Source organism: Doryrhamphus excisus, chromosome 1, assembly GCF_030265055.1.
Source record: "Doryrhamphus excisus isolate RoL2022-K1 chromosome 1, RoL_Dexc_1.0, whole genome shotgun sequence".
Classification (NCBI taxonomy): Eukaryota; Metazoa; Chordata; class Actinopteri; order Syngnathiformes; family Syngnathidae; genus Doryrhamphus; species Doryrhamphus excisus.
In genome coordinates this window covers 20,749,667-20,762,088 of record NC_080466.1, presented here as the reverse complement: position 1 = coordinate 20,762,088, position 12,422 = coordinate 20,749,667, and positions in this window count along the sequence as shown.

Here is a 12,422-nt window from a genome sequence, read left to right as displayed (position 1 = left end):
ACAGCACTTTGGTCTTGCCCAGACGTTTGAATGGAACAGATGCCAGGTTTCTTTCATCCACCTGATTATTTGAGATGAGGAGTACTTTCTTAAAGACACAGAGCACATTTGGGTGCTTCATTGGCACAAAACCGGTCTGTGGAGGTCAGTGTGTGTGTGTGAACAGTTTGTTTACTTTTACGTTGACGTTTTTAAAAATGGAAATTACACTGATGGTATTTATGTGTAAAAAAAATTATGTGTTGGTTTAGTTTTATAATGACTCTTAAAAAGGGCGGTACTGTGCAGAAGTTTAAGGCCACCTTTTCATGTCTATGAACTACAAAACTATTTTGATGCAAGAAACTTATTAAAAAGTCTTATTATCCCTGTCAAATACATCTTTATAGGTTGGTAGTAAACCGATTTAAAAAATAAATTATGAAAATAATCAAGCATAGCATTCGAGGGAGGCTTACTGACTGTCTCCCAGGTAAAGTTATTTACAACCTGCTCTCTGCCAATTACTATATTTATCCAACTGCTTGACTGTTTACACATATGACATTTCAAGATGGTGGCGTACGGCGCAGCTATTGCCTCATGTAATTACATAGTGTAATTATGTAATTAGGTTCATTTTATAGGCCTCTTTTCAAGCCAGGGCTTTTCCTCTGCAAAAAGACTGGTGGGCCTCTTGATGCTAATGTTACGTTACGCTAACGCGCTTCAACAAACTGAACGGTGTGCGGTCGTGCTGCGACCGCAAAGAATCGAAGACCACACAGCGGCATGGCGGGATCAAGTTGACAGAGAGCGTATTGAAAATCTGGGTCAGAGTCTTTGACCTGCCATCTAAATCTTAGCACGTTTCGTCAAATCTTCAGTCAAGTTCCTCATAACACAGAATCGTAACATCATCATTAAAAATGTATTTGTCTTATTATCATGTTCAAAACCATAATTATCATCTCAAAAATAGCAGCGACTAACTTTCAATTAGTGCTCCTCTCCCGCAAGGAATGAAGGCATAGCCACATGATCCACGTGTATGTCAGTAGTTGTCCTATTACAATAAGCCTATTCAGTTCAGTTTTACAACCATTAACATTGACATGAAAGGCCCAGCTGCTTCTGTGGTACTTAGGAGACAAAACTTGAAAAAAAAAAAAAAAAAATTGGCAAACAGGGCGGAAGGATCTGAATTTAGGTTTGGCAACTACATATTTGGGTTAGAAATACAAAAGAGGATGTGTAATGCTTAATTAAGCACTGTGACAGAAATCGAGTTTTGATATAAGTCGGATCTTATACCTAAGTCACTCACACTGCACACACACAAAAAAGCCAATGCAGTAGCAACCTTTCCATCTCCGTAATAAGATCACAACACTGCTTAGTTATTACTGTCACTTTCAGAGGATCATTGACCTGCCACTTACAATATGTACTACAGTGTTCAAAAGTTTAATTCCTAACCTTTTGTAGGTCCAGGACTTAGGTCAGGTTACGTACCGACTGTGTGAAGCTGCATGCAGAGAGATCCTTCATGACCTTCATGACAAAAACTGTGGCCAATATTGCGTCTTATACAGTTGTACGGCTAATTTATGATCATTGGTACTTGTCTTGTATATTTGTTAGTTATACATTTGAGTGTTAAGTTGCTGTGTGATGATTTTAGTGTTCTAAGAATACGCAGTGGGGCGGCACGGCGGTCTAGTGGTTAGCGCGCAGACCCCACAGCTAGGAGACCAGAGTTCAATTCCACCCTCGGCCATCTCTGTGGGGAGTTTGCATGTTCTCCCCGTGCATGCATGGGTTTTCTCCGGGTACTCCGGTTTCCTCCCACATTCCAAAAACATGCTAGGTTAATTGGCGACTCCAAATTGTCCATAGGTATGAATGTGAGTGTGAATGGTTGTTTGTCTATATGTGCTCTGTGATTGGCTGGCAACCAGTCCAGGGTGTACCCCGCCTCTTGCCCAAAGACAGCTGGGATAGGCTCCAGCACCCCCCGCGACCCTCGTGAGAAAAAAGCGGTAGAAAATGAATGAATGAATGAAGAATACGCAGTGAATCAGATAGACTGTTATATTGAGTAATGACCTTCTGCAATTTCCGATGGTTTGACAAGTTCTCATTGCTCATGATGGGCACCACAATATGCCTTTTTTATGATGCTTGGCTTATAAGTCCAATGCAGCTCATACGTTTATGTAGAAATCAGTTTTTCACTCAAAATTTACTGGGTTTAAATTTATGGCCGCATGGCCGTACGTAACACATCACGGCATAAACCGAGAACCACCTGTACTGCAGAGTTTCAGATGAGGTGCTATGCTGCTGAAGGCTCACACTCAGTGGGAAACCGAGCATGGCCGAAGGCACTTTGGAGCCCCACTGTGAACTTTTCAGACCGGCAGCTTCAACCTGTTTGCAGTCAGAGTGAGTTTCAACCCAGGGCCCTAAATACATATGCATATTAAACACCAGACAAGGTAGTACATGAGTAGATTGAGCGTGATGTGTACCGCCATTCGCAATCAGACTATGGAGACACTTAACACATTCAGTATGTAGTATGCCAGCCAGCTTTTGGATTTAGCATCACACGGTAAGCGTGTTGCCATGTGCGCATGCATGCATACATACAATGATGGATGTAGTTGTGTTTAAAGTCAAGGCCCAGCAGCTGCTATTAGAAGCATGGGTCTGTCTGTGTCCATTACAGTAAAGGTGTAATGGTTCTGGGATGTTGTTCAAATGCAGATTCCCATAGGAAATAATTAGGGATGTAAAAAAAAATGAATGGCTCCACCATAAACATGACCCTAGTGAGGATTAGCGGCATAGAAGATGGATGGATGGAAGGCATTTTGAATGCACGTTGATACCATGACAATATCCTGAGGTCCATTGTTATATTATTCATCCAGGACCATCATGTCATGTTGCAATATGATAATGCACGGCCCCGTATTAAAAGGATCTGTACACAAATCCTGGAAGCATACGTACTTAATCATCCCAGCTTTTGCATGGCCGGCATGGTCAGTGCAGGTAACTGCACATTTTGGAGAGACCTTTTATTGTGGCCAGCCAAAGGCACACCTGTGCAAAGTGTGGCATTTATGGTAATGGTTTTATTTCATTTGAACATGCATCAGATTACAATTGAGTGCATCTCATAATCAGTTCACAGTTCCACATGTCCAAAAGGAGTAGGAAGAAGCAAAGCTTATTAAATCCTACCCCTCCGTCTGGTACTTTTACAATCAGTAACTGTTACATTTGTTCACTTCCTGCTTTCCTAATATAGTTCAAGGTTTTTTTTGTTTGTTTGTTTGTTTTGTCATGTACCAAAGTACGAGGTGATATGACTTCTACACCACTATGTACATCTGTGTAATACTTGCTTTTAGAGTCAGTATAGTTACTCCAGAGCCCATTCACTGTGCAATATCTGACCAACCTCCATGTGCAATACTAAGGGCTCTAAATGCAATATACTAAGTTCTATGTGAAGTATTTCCATAATGCCTCATATTAACTCACTAGCAAGATCTCAGTGTATAGACTGGTCATATATCTCATCTCGTTTCATATTATCTACATACTGTATTGTATATACTAATACTTGGGTTGTTTATATTGTTTATTTTTCTATATTGTGTATTTTGTACTGCTTAACTGATTCTGTACTCTTGCTGCTGTGCAATGCAAATTTTCCCACTGAGGGACGACTAAAGGCATATCTTATCTTATCTTATGACCATACAATGGGTACCATAGTAAGTGTCAATATAGTGATATATATAGCACATCATGACTGGTTCAAGACTCTTCATCCTTGTATTTAGCAAACATCAACTGCTTGTATTGTTTCTTGAATTGGCTCATCGTTGTGCATTGTTTGACTTCCTTACTCAATCCATTCCATAGTTTGATTTAGATTTTTGTTGGGTATAACTGTATCTCACAGTCATGTTTTATAGCAGAGGTAGGGAACCTATGGCTCGGGAGCCAGGTAGGGCTCTTTTGATGACTGTATCTGGCTCTCAAGCATTTCTTACCACAATAAAAATGTATTTTTTGCTAACATTTTAAAGTAAACATCACAGAAAGGATTTTTAAATAATATTAAAAATCAAAACTTTCTTATGCATTTTAATTCGTCCATCTATTTTCTACTGCAATACGGCCGACCATATCTATCTTTCCTGATGATATTTTCCAGGTCAAACACCAAAACTTGATTATTACTGGATAATGCGGTAGTCTACCTCGGTCATTGAGATGTCAACATGTAAATGTAAACTTTCCTCCTTTAGTCAAATAGTCACCTAGCTAAAGCTGCAGAACCAAGCCTTCTGACGAAGATGGCCAAAAGAATGAAATATACTGAGTATAGTGCAAAATAATGCAGCAGCAGAAGTTGTATTAATGGCAACAAGTATTTGATTTATTATTAGACACTGCGCTGCTCACGAAAGTATGCTGGCCACACCCCATTGGCGTGGGGTAGTGTGCCTGGTCTACATAATTAGAGCCCATTATATCTAAAACTGTTGGTCTTACATAAAAATGCACACATTTTATTGCATTCAATGTTTAAAAAAATGTATATGGCTCTCACAGATACACATTTTAAAATATCTGGCCTTCATGGCTCTCGTAGCCAAAAAGGTTCCCGACCCCTGTTTTATAGTAATGTTTGCATATGTATGTTTGCCAGGAATCGTGATAAGGTTAAGAGCATATTAGGAATGAGGCATGGCTGTGAAGGAAGTGTCCCCAGGAGCAGACTAAAAGTTGTTGAGCACTAGAAAGGCTTGACCCACAGCCGACACACCCACTCACAGGGAAAGTGCATCATCAGTACCAGCATTTAATTCACAGTGCAGTACAGTACAGTCGATACTTGGATGCACATTAGACAACAACATTTCTGAGAAAATGACACCAAATAGACTCGCCATGTCACAGCCAAACAAACACATCCTCGCTGTCTTGTGTTGCCAATGAGGAGCACATGACTTAAATTGGGTGTGGTGCATGACTTCTTATCTGGAAAAAAAAAAAAGTGTCCTACAACGAGAACTTAAAGACATGATTGGGGGAAACAAATGCGCAGCGCCCCTCCCACCATGTCCGTGGGCAGTCATGAGGTCTCCATCCCTTTCTCCACACCACATCTCGTGGCTCAAAGGCTGTAAATTGAAATTGTTAAGGGGGGGGGGGTCTACTGCTTCTAAAACATCCAGCCAAGGCAGTGTGTTGTCAATAAATCGTCTGCTTCGCCTCAGGAGAGCGACGTTAATGGGGCGGAGGAAGTGCTTAGGACCTTTTTCTGTGGCAAGAATGAAGACTTTTTTTTGGTCACATCACCAGCTGCCTCCTGGAGAGCAGCTAAATAAGTATACAGTCGTCCCACCCTCATTCTATGGCACTTTTTCAATTAATTAATAAATCAGTGTTTCGTGGTTGATTACGGCCTAGTATAAGTAAAAAAAATATGCATATTTAAGCACATTGTGTATAATTTTTGCACAAATTAAGCATTTTCAATACATACTGCTGCCCTAAAAGTGTCTTTAATGGCTTTTTTTCTCTGATTATATAACATATATTGGGTAAATGTAAAGAGTGTGGTGGGGTATGGATGTTATGTAATGTCTAGATCAGGGGTGGGCAAACTTTTTGACTCGCGGGCCGCATTGATATAACAAAATTTCTGGGGGGGGTCGGGGGGGGGGGGCTATATATTTTACACGTAACAGTCCACCTGGTATTATTGTATCTGTAAAATTGTCATGCAATCTGCTATTATTATTTATTATTTTATATTTATATTTAAATATTTTAAAAATAATAAAATATTATAATAATTAAAATAAAATTAAAATAATAATTATTATATTATTATTATGTAAATTATAACAATATTATTATATATAATTAATATAATAATTAGCATTAATATAATAAATATAATAATCATAATAGTTATAATAATAATATAATAATTATTATTTTAATTTTTATTATTATTATGTGTCAGGAGCACTTTGTAAACAACAGACCATGTCAAACAACAAAATTGATACAACCATCAAAAGGTTGGCTCAGGCCATGATGCCAGGTTGTATGTTGAGTTTAAATTAAATACTTTTGAAAGATTGGGCGGGCCGTATTCAAACACTTGGCGGGCCGGATGTGGCCCCCGGGCCGTAGTTTGCCCACCCCTGGTCTAGATGGCTCTAATAATGAAATCTATATATATATATATAATGTACACTGTGCTGTTGAAATGACTCAATATTTGAATATTTTACTGTCACGTTGATGATTTTGTGTGCATTGAGACTAATAACCAGCGTGTCTGCTAAAACATCTGCTAATGCTCAGGGAAAATACCTTGTAACTTTATGTCTAATGACAGGTTTCATAGGCAAGCAGTAAAAATAAAAGCTGTGTGTTGATGTGCATTGTGAGGAAAGGGCAAGGTTGTTGTTAGATACTAAGATATAGATAGTTGAGGTCTGCAAAATTCGCATCTCTTCATAATAAGCGTGAGCAAGTGGGCGCAGGGGACTTAAACATGGCAACAAATGTGTGTGTGTTGGGTGTATAAGGTCGGCCATCCCATTATCACATGTCCTGATCACAGAGCGACAATGCCCTAAGGCAGTGTCTCCGCCGTCCAAACGAAGCAATTTAAATTAAAGCGGTACTCTTTAACTTTAGGTTGGGGGGTCACGCAGTCAACATATGAAGGGGGTGAATTGTCCTGCCGCACCGCTTGTAGCTGTGTGGAAATGAAGCACAGAAAGCTTTGAATGAGGGGGCCTATATTGCATGCAACTGTGGATAATAGTGAACTGAATCGATGCGTCAAGAGGGGATGCGCACCAAGTTAAGATGTGTGAGAAGTGGCTGCTTTCAATAATAACATGTAATGATGCTCAAGTGTCATTTGGAAGTCGGTAAAATGTTCAACACTTGGTCAAAATGTTTCATAAAGTAGGTTGTCACATTTAGATTACCTGTGGCGTCTTTCTGTGCTTCATTTTCTATCATTCTGCACTGATGCTATAATCCATCTACCTACACCAGGGGTCTCAAACACGTGGCCCGCAGGACACTAGTTTGAGGCCCCCTGCCTTGATATGAAAGTTTAATGTTGGTGCGGCCCGCGCAAGTTTGATATGGATGCTGTATGGTATCATGTACCCAGAAAAAATTATTACGTTTGATTCATGTTCATGTTAAAGGTTAAATAACTGTTAATAGTTATCCTCCCTATCCGTGTGGAAGTGGTAGGTTTTTGGCTATTTAAGTTTAAAGGAAATAACTTGAAGGCTACCGTTTAGGTCGCTAGCTCTCTAGTTTGCGAGTTAGCATGTGTCTCAAGACCCTGCAGTTGCGCAATATGTTGTAAATAAAAAAAGTATAAATGTGACTATAGTCGTGTTTTGTCATGTCTACAGGGCTCTAATAATGCTTTGTTCATTTTTTAAAGTTTTGTTCAAGTTTTTATTATTTGCCGTTTTATTATTATTATTATATTTATTTATTTATTACTGATTGATTGATTTTCTTTATTATTGATTTGTTTATTTATTTTTCATCTTATTTTGTGTAGAAAAATAAAAAGTAAGATATTTGAGAACAGTGGAATGTTTTATCAGAGCTTTTATTGTAGAAAATTCGAACCAAAGCAAAGTTTTTTTTTTTTTTTTTTTTTTGAAAACCTGATGCGGCCCAGTCTCACCCAGACTCGAGCTCCAGTGGCCCCCAAGTAAATTGAGTTTGAGACCCCTGACCTACACTATCCATACTTTTATTTATAAAAATAGAAAAGACATATCGACATCCAGTTTAGAACTGTGCAGCCGCCCCTTGTCGCATTATCGCCGTTCGATTACTGCTACCTTGTCATATAATTTTTTCAGAAATGAATTAATAATTGATGGTTGTTTTCGTTGTATAGCATTCTGGTCACCATTTAGCAGTAATGACACAAAACATCGATGAGACATTACATCGCCTTAACACTGCATGAAGTCATACAGTCAGCCATGGCATGTCTGGCATGTTCTCCTCCCATCCCGTGTGGAAGTGGTAAGCTATCAGACGTCTCGAGTCCCCGCAGCATTAGAGTAATAGGAGTGTAAAGGCGATATTTCATGTGTACAGGGCTCGAATAACGTTGGTGGTTTTGTCGGACAGTCAGCAATAACGGAACAATAAAGTGCACATAAATAGTAGTAGTCTATCATAAAAGAACAACTGACAACAACCTTTGTCGGACAGATCACAGCCTTTTTTGCTATTCCAACACTTCATGCGGTGGTCTGGTATTTTCATTGACAACACATGGCATCCATTTGTTTCCCAAAAAGGAGCCTTGGAAGGATGATTATTCTGGCTACAATACACATCTTAACTGTGTGACGGTCCATCCCAGATGCCTGAGAGCCCACTAAAGTCCAAGTGTTGTTAAACATGCCCATCATTTTCTAATGCATGTTGAAAAAATGGCCTTTCTTAGATTGTGTTTTTTGAAGAAAATCATAATAAAACGAGTGCTTTGTTTCAAATCATGTTCAGGTGTAATTCACTGCCTCCACCGTCTCAACTTTTTTGGAGTACAGGTTCTAAATTAACTAACTAAATGAAGTAAATTACAAATACAAGGCAGAAGCAGGATTATAATTGAGAATACATTGGCCACGAGGTGTCAATAATTGTTCACTGAGACAGGCACCACAGCTGATTGCCAGAACAGGCTCACAACAGGTGAAATAATAATAATAATAATAATAACAACATAATAATATGCTGTTGAAGCCATCGCCCAGCAAAGATTCTACTTTACATCTCCCAGGTGTCTGCCCGCAACTAACATCCCCTCGGGAAGACATTTACTGTCATACACACTAACATGTGTTTTATTTATATCTTATTTACTCTTATGTCTACTACATTGGCTATATGTGTTGACTCCGAAATCAGGAAAAAGCCGAAAGATCGGCAAATCGATGTCAACACTCATTCGTCACACGTCATACTCATCCCGTGTCACACATCATCCGGAGTCCAACACAGCCCCCGCACACAACAAAAGTTCCTCCTGCACTAAAAGTGCTTCATAGAAATAGACTGATCTGATAGGTTGATCTTGCTGCCACATGGTGTCTTTGGGATAGTCAAGAATCCATGTAGAATTAAGTTCATTCCTTATTTATAGACATTTCTAATCGTTTTATGCATGTAAAACTACAGTATAATTCTAGAACTACAACAACGTGTTTCGTGTTAACCTTTTTGGCTTTCTGGAACTGATTAATTGGATTTATACTATTTCTTATCGGAAAAATGGATTCGATGAGCATCCGTTTCGGTTAGAGTCAGCCCTTCTGGAACAAATTAATGATGCTAACCAAGGTTCCATTGTGCTCTCTTGCACAGCTAAGAAGGGAAAGCTATATGTCTGCATGACAAGATGCCCTTTGCCCCAAGAGAGGGAGAATGTGAACAACTATTGGTGTGCTTTTAAAAAAAGTCCATCTTTTAATCGCATCTCTTTTCAGAGCTCTATCTGGTATGCGCTGATAAATACTGTTAGTCATGTCCGAAGAATCTGTGGTGAGTGTTTTTGCTCCTGAAGCAGTTTTGGCAAACCACAAAATTCCTTCCCCCTTGAGTGATTTAACTGCTCCGAACAAAGACAAGATACCTGTTTGGAAATGTCACAAGAAGTTTGAATTCAATAAGTTCATTTATGACTGTCTGGGTGCTATGTGATTCCTACTTTGATGACAGGAATGAGGCATGAGGTAAGCAAAGGAAAAAAACAGGGAAACTAGCCCACTTCTACATAAAAAAAAAAAAAAAAATCAGGATTCTTGCAACATAATAAAAGCCTGCAGCCCCAACCTTGGCGCTGCAACCCAAGGCCTACACACACCTTTCCCAACAAGCTTGATCCAGGATGTGCATCAGGAAGTTCTGGGATCCACACCCTGTAGCTGCTCCGGCGGGATCCGTCCAAAATTTGCAAACATGCAGACACACCTTTTTTGTTGGTCCATGTGTGCCAGAAACTGACACACACACACACACACACACACACACACACACTGCTCATTTCGAAAAGAACAAAGTCACATGAACGCACTCTTACCATCTTCCATCTCCCACATTGAAAACATTGTTAACGACAATGCTAATGTGGCCCACATGGCTTGAATAAAAACACACAGCTGAAGTTTGTGAACAATGCTGGCAGCTCCACATACCTCCAGCACAAGGGACATGTTAAGAGAAATAGGAGGAGGAACTGGCTCACTGTCTGCACTGACCGGTCCCCACTGAGTGTGTTTGTGTGTTAAATGTTAAATATTCACATCCTTGGACATCCTTCAGAATGTCGCAGGAATTGCAACATGTCTACAAGATGACAAAAATGATGTATTTTTAATGATAAAGTTCAATCCTGGTCAAAGTTCAATTATGCAGCTTGAGTCACCCCAATGGACCTGATGTTTCCACTTGGTTGACTCAACATGGAGTCGACTCATGGCTCATGGAGTGCATGCGTTTGCCCCGTAGAAACAGATACAGTAATGTTTCGGATGCAAACAGAACAAGAGGCCACAGACGCTCTGTGGCACGCTCCCATTGCTCAACCTGTTCATCAGGCTTCACACAGGGCCAAAACACATATTTCACTATGGACAGTTTCTGTTTAAAAAGAGGTATGTAGCTTCTGCTACCTCTTCTGGCTACACTTGGATTATTTAACATGGAACCTTAACATTTAAATGACCCTAACAACAACTTTATTTGTATAGCACTTTTCCTGCAAAGACATGCAACACAAAGTGCTTTACAGAATTAAAACCATTTCCACAATTAAAAGGAAAAAACAAAGAAACAAAAGAAAGCCCCTCCTTCCCACCCTCCATACTAGACCCACACACACACACGCACACACACGCACACACAATCACACACAGTAGGGAGACATGGCATGGCACTGAGGAACAAGGAAACGCCACCTTTGGGGCCGTCCCACACTGGGAGGAGCTGCAGGCCGTGCCATCGGAGGACCAGCACCCGGGCCCCCCGACTCCGACAGACGGGCGGAACCCCACATTAAAGGGAGGAACCCCCAGCCGGCCGGGTCGAAGGGACCCAAGGATGGCACCCCCTCAGCAGACCCGACACAGCCCCCAGTGTGGAGGACCCCCCCTGAGGAAACACTGGAGTTAAAAGCTGAAGACTAAGAGCAAAAAATAGGACTAAAAGATAAAAACATAACACTAGAGTTAAAAGCTGAAGACCAAGAGCAAAAAAAAAAAAAAAATAGGACTAAAAAGATAAAAACAAAACACTGGAGTTAAAAGCTGAAGACCAAGAGCAAAAAAAAAAAAAAAAAATAGGACTAAAAAGATAAAAACAAAACACTGGAGTTAAAAGCTGAAGACCAAGAGCAAAAAAAAAAAAAAAATAGGACTAAAAAGATAAAAACAAAACACTGGAGTTAAAAGCTGAAGACCAAGAGCAAAAAAAAAAAAAAAAAAAAATAGGACTAAAATGATAAATACAAAACACTGGAGTTAAAAGCTGAAGACTAAGAGCATAAAATAGGACAAACAAGATAAAAACATAAGAAAAGTTTAAAAATATGAGTTAAAAGCCTGATTAAAAAGGTGCGTCTTTAATCTTTTTTTTAAAAATATCAACAGTCTCCGCATGGTTTATCAAAGTTAACAGATCTTTCCACACAGTAGTTTGAGGAAGTAGCGGTGACTGACGGTAAATTTAGATTTAAGGTTCAAGTTATTTGTATTTACCGTCGCTGTGATTGGAATTGCTACGCCGTACGCTGACTTGCCAAAGAAAACTGAGAAGGTACTGCTGGTGTTTTTAATTGTCATTCATACAAAAAGGTGCTTTAGGATAGAGTGTCCTAACTAACAAGTGTTTGTTTTAGATACGAACCATCACTCGGCTGATTGTTTGCATTGTTGTGTGAGCTACAATTTATGTATGAGTTGCTGGATCATGGCAGGCATAGCCAAAGACAGCTATTTTGGGGCTTCTTTCAATGGCTGAAGAGCTAGCATTACTGGCATTAGCAGCGTATTAGCTAGTGATCAGATAGATACTCTGAGAAAAATCAAGACATCAGTAAAACCTATGTACAGTAAACCTCGGATATATCGGATTCAATTGTTCCCACTGGTTTTGTCCGATATAAGCAAAATCCGTATATCCGTATCCGTATGCGTATACCGGAAAATGTCCGTTTTACGCATATATCGGATTTATATCCGGTATATGCGTAAATCGGATTTTATCCGTTATAAAAAGGCACTTCCTTGACTATGTTTCCAATGTACCTGGACGCGCAGGCAACGCTGCAAACG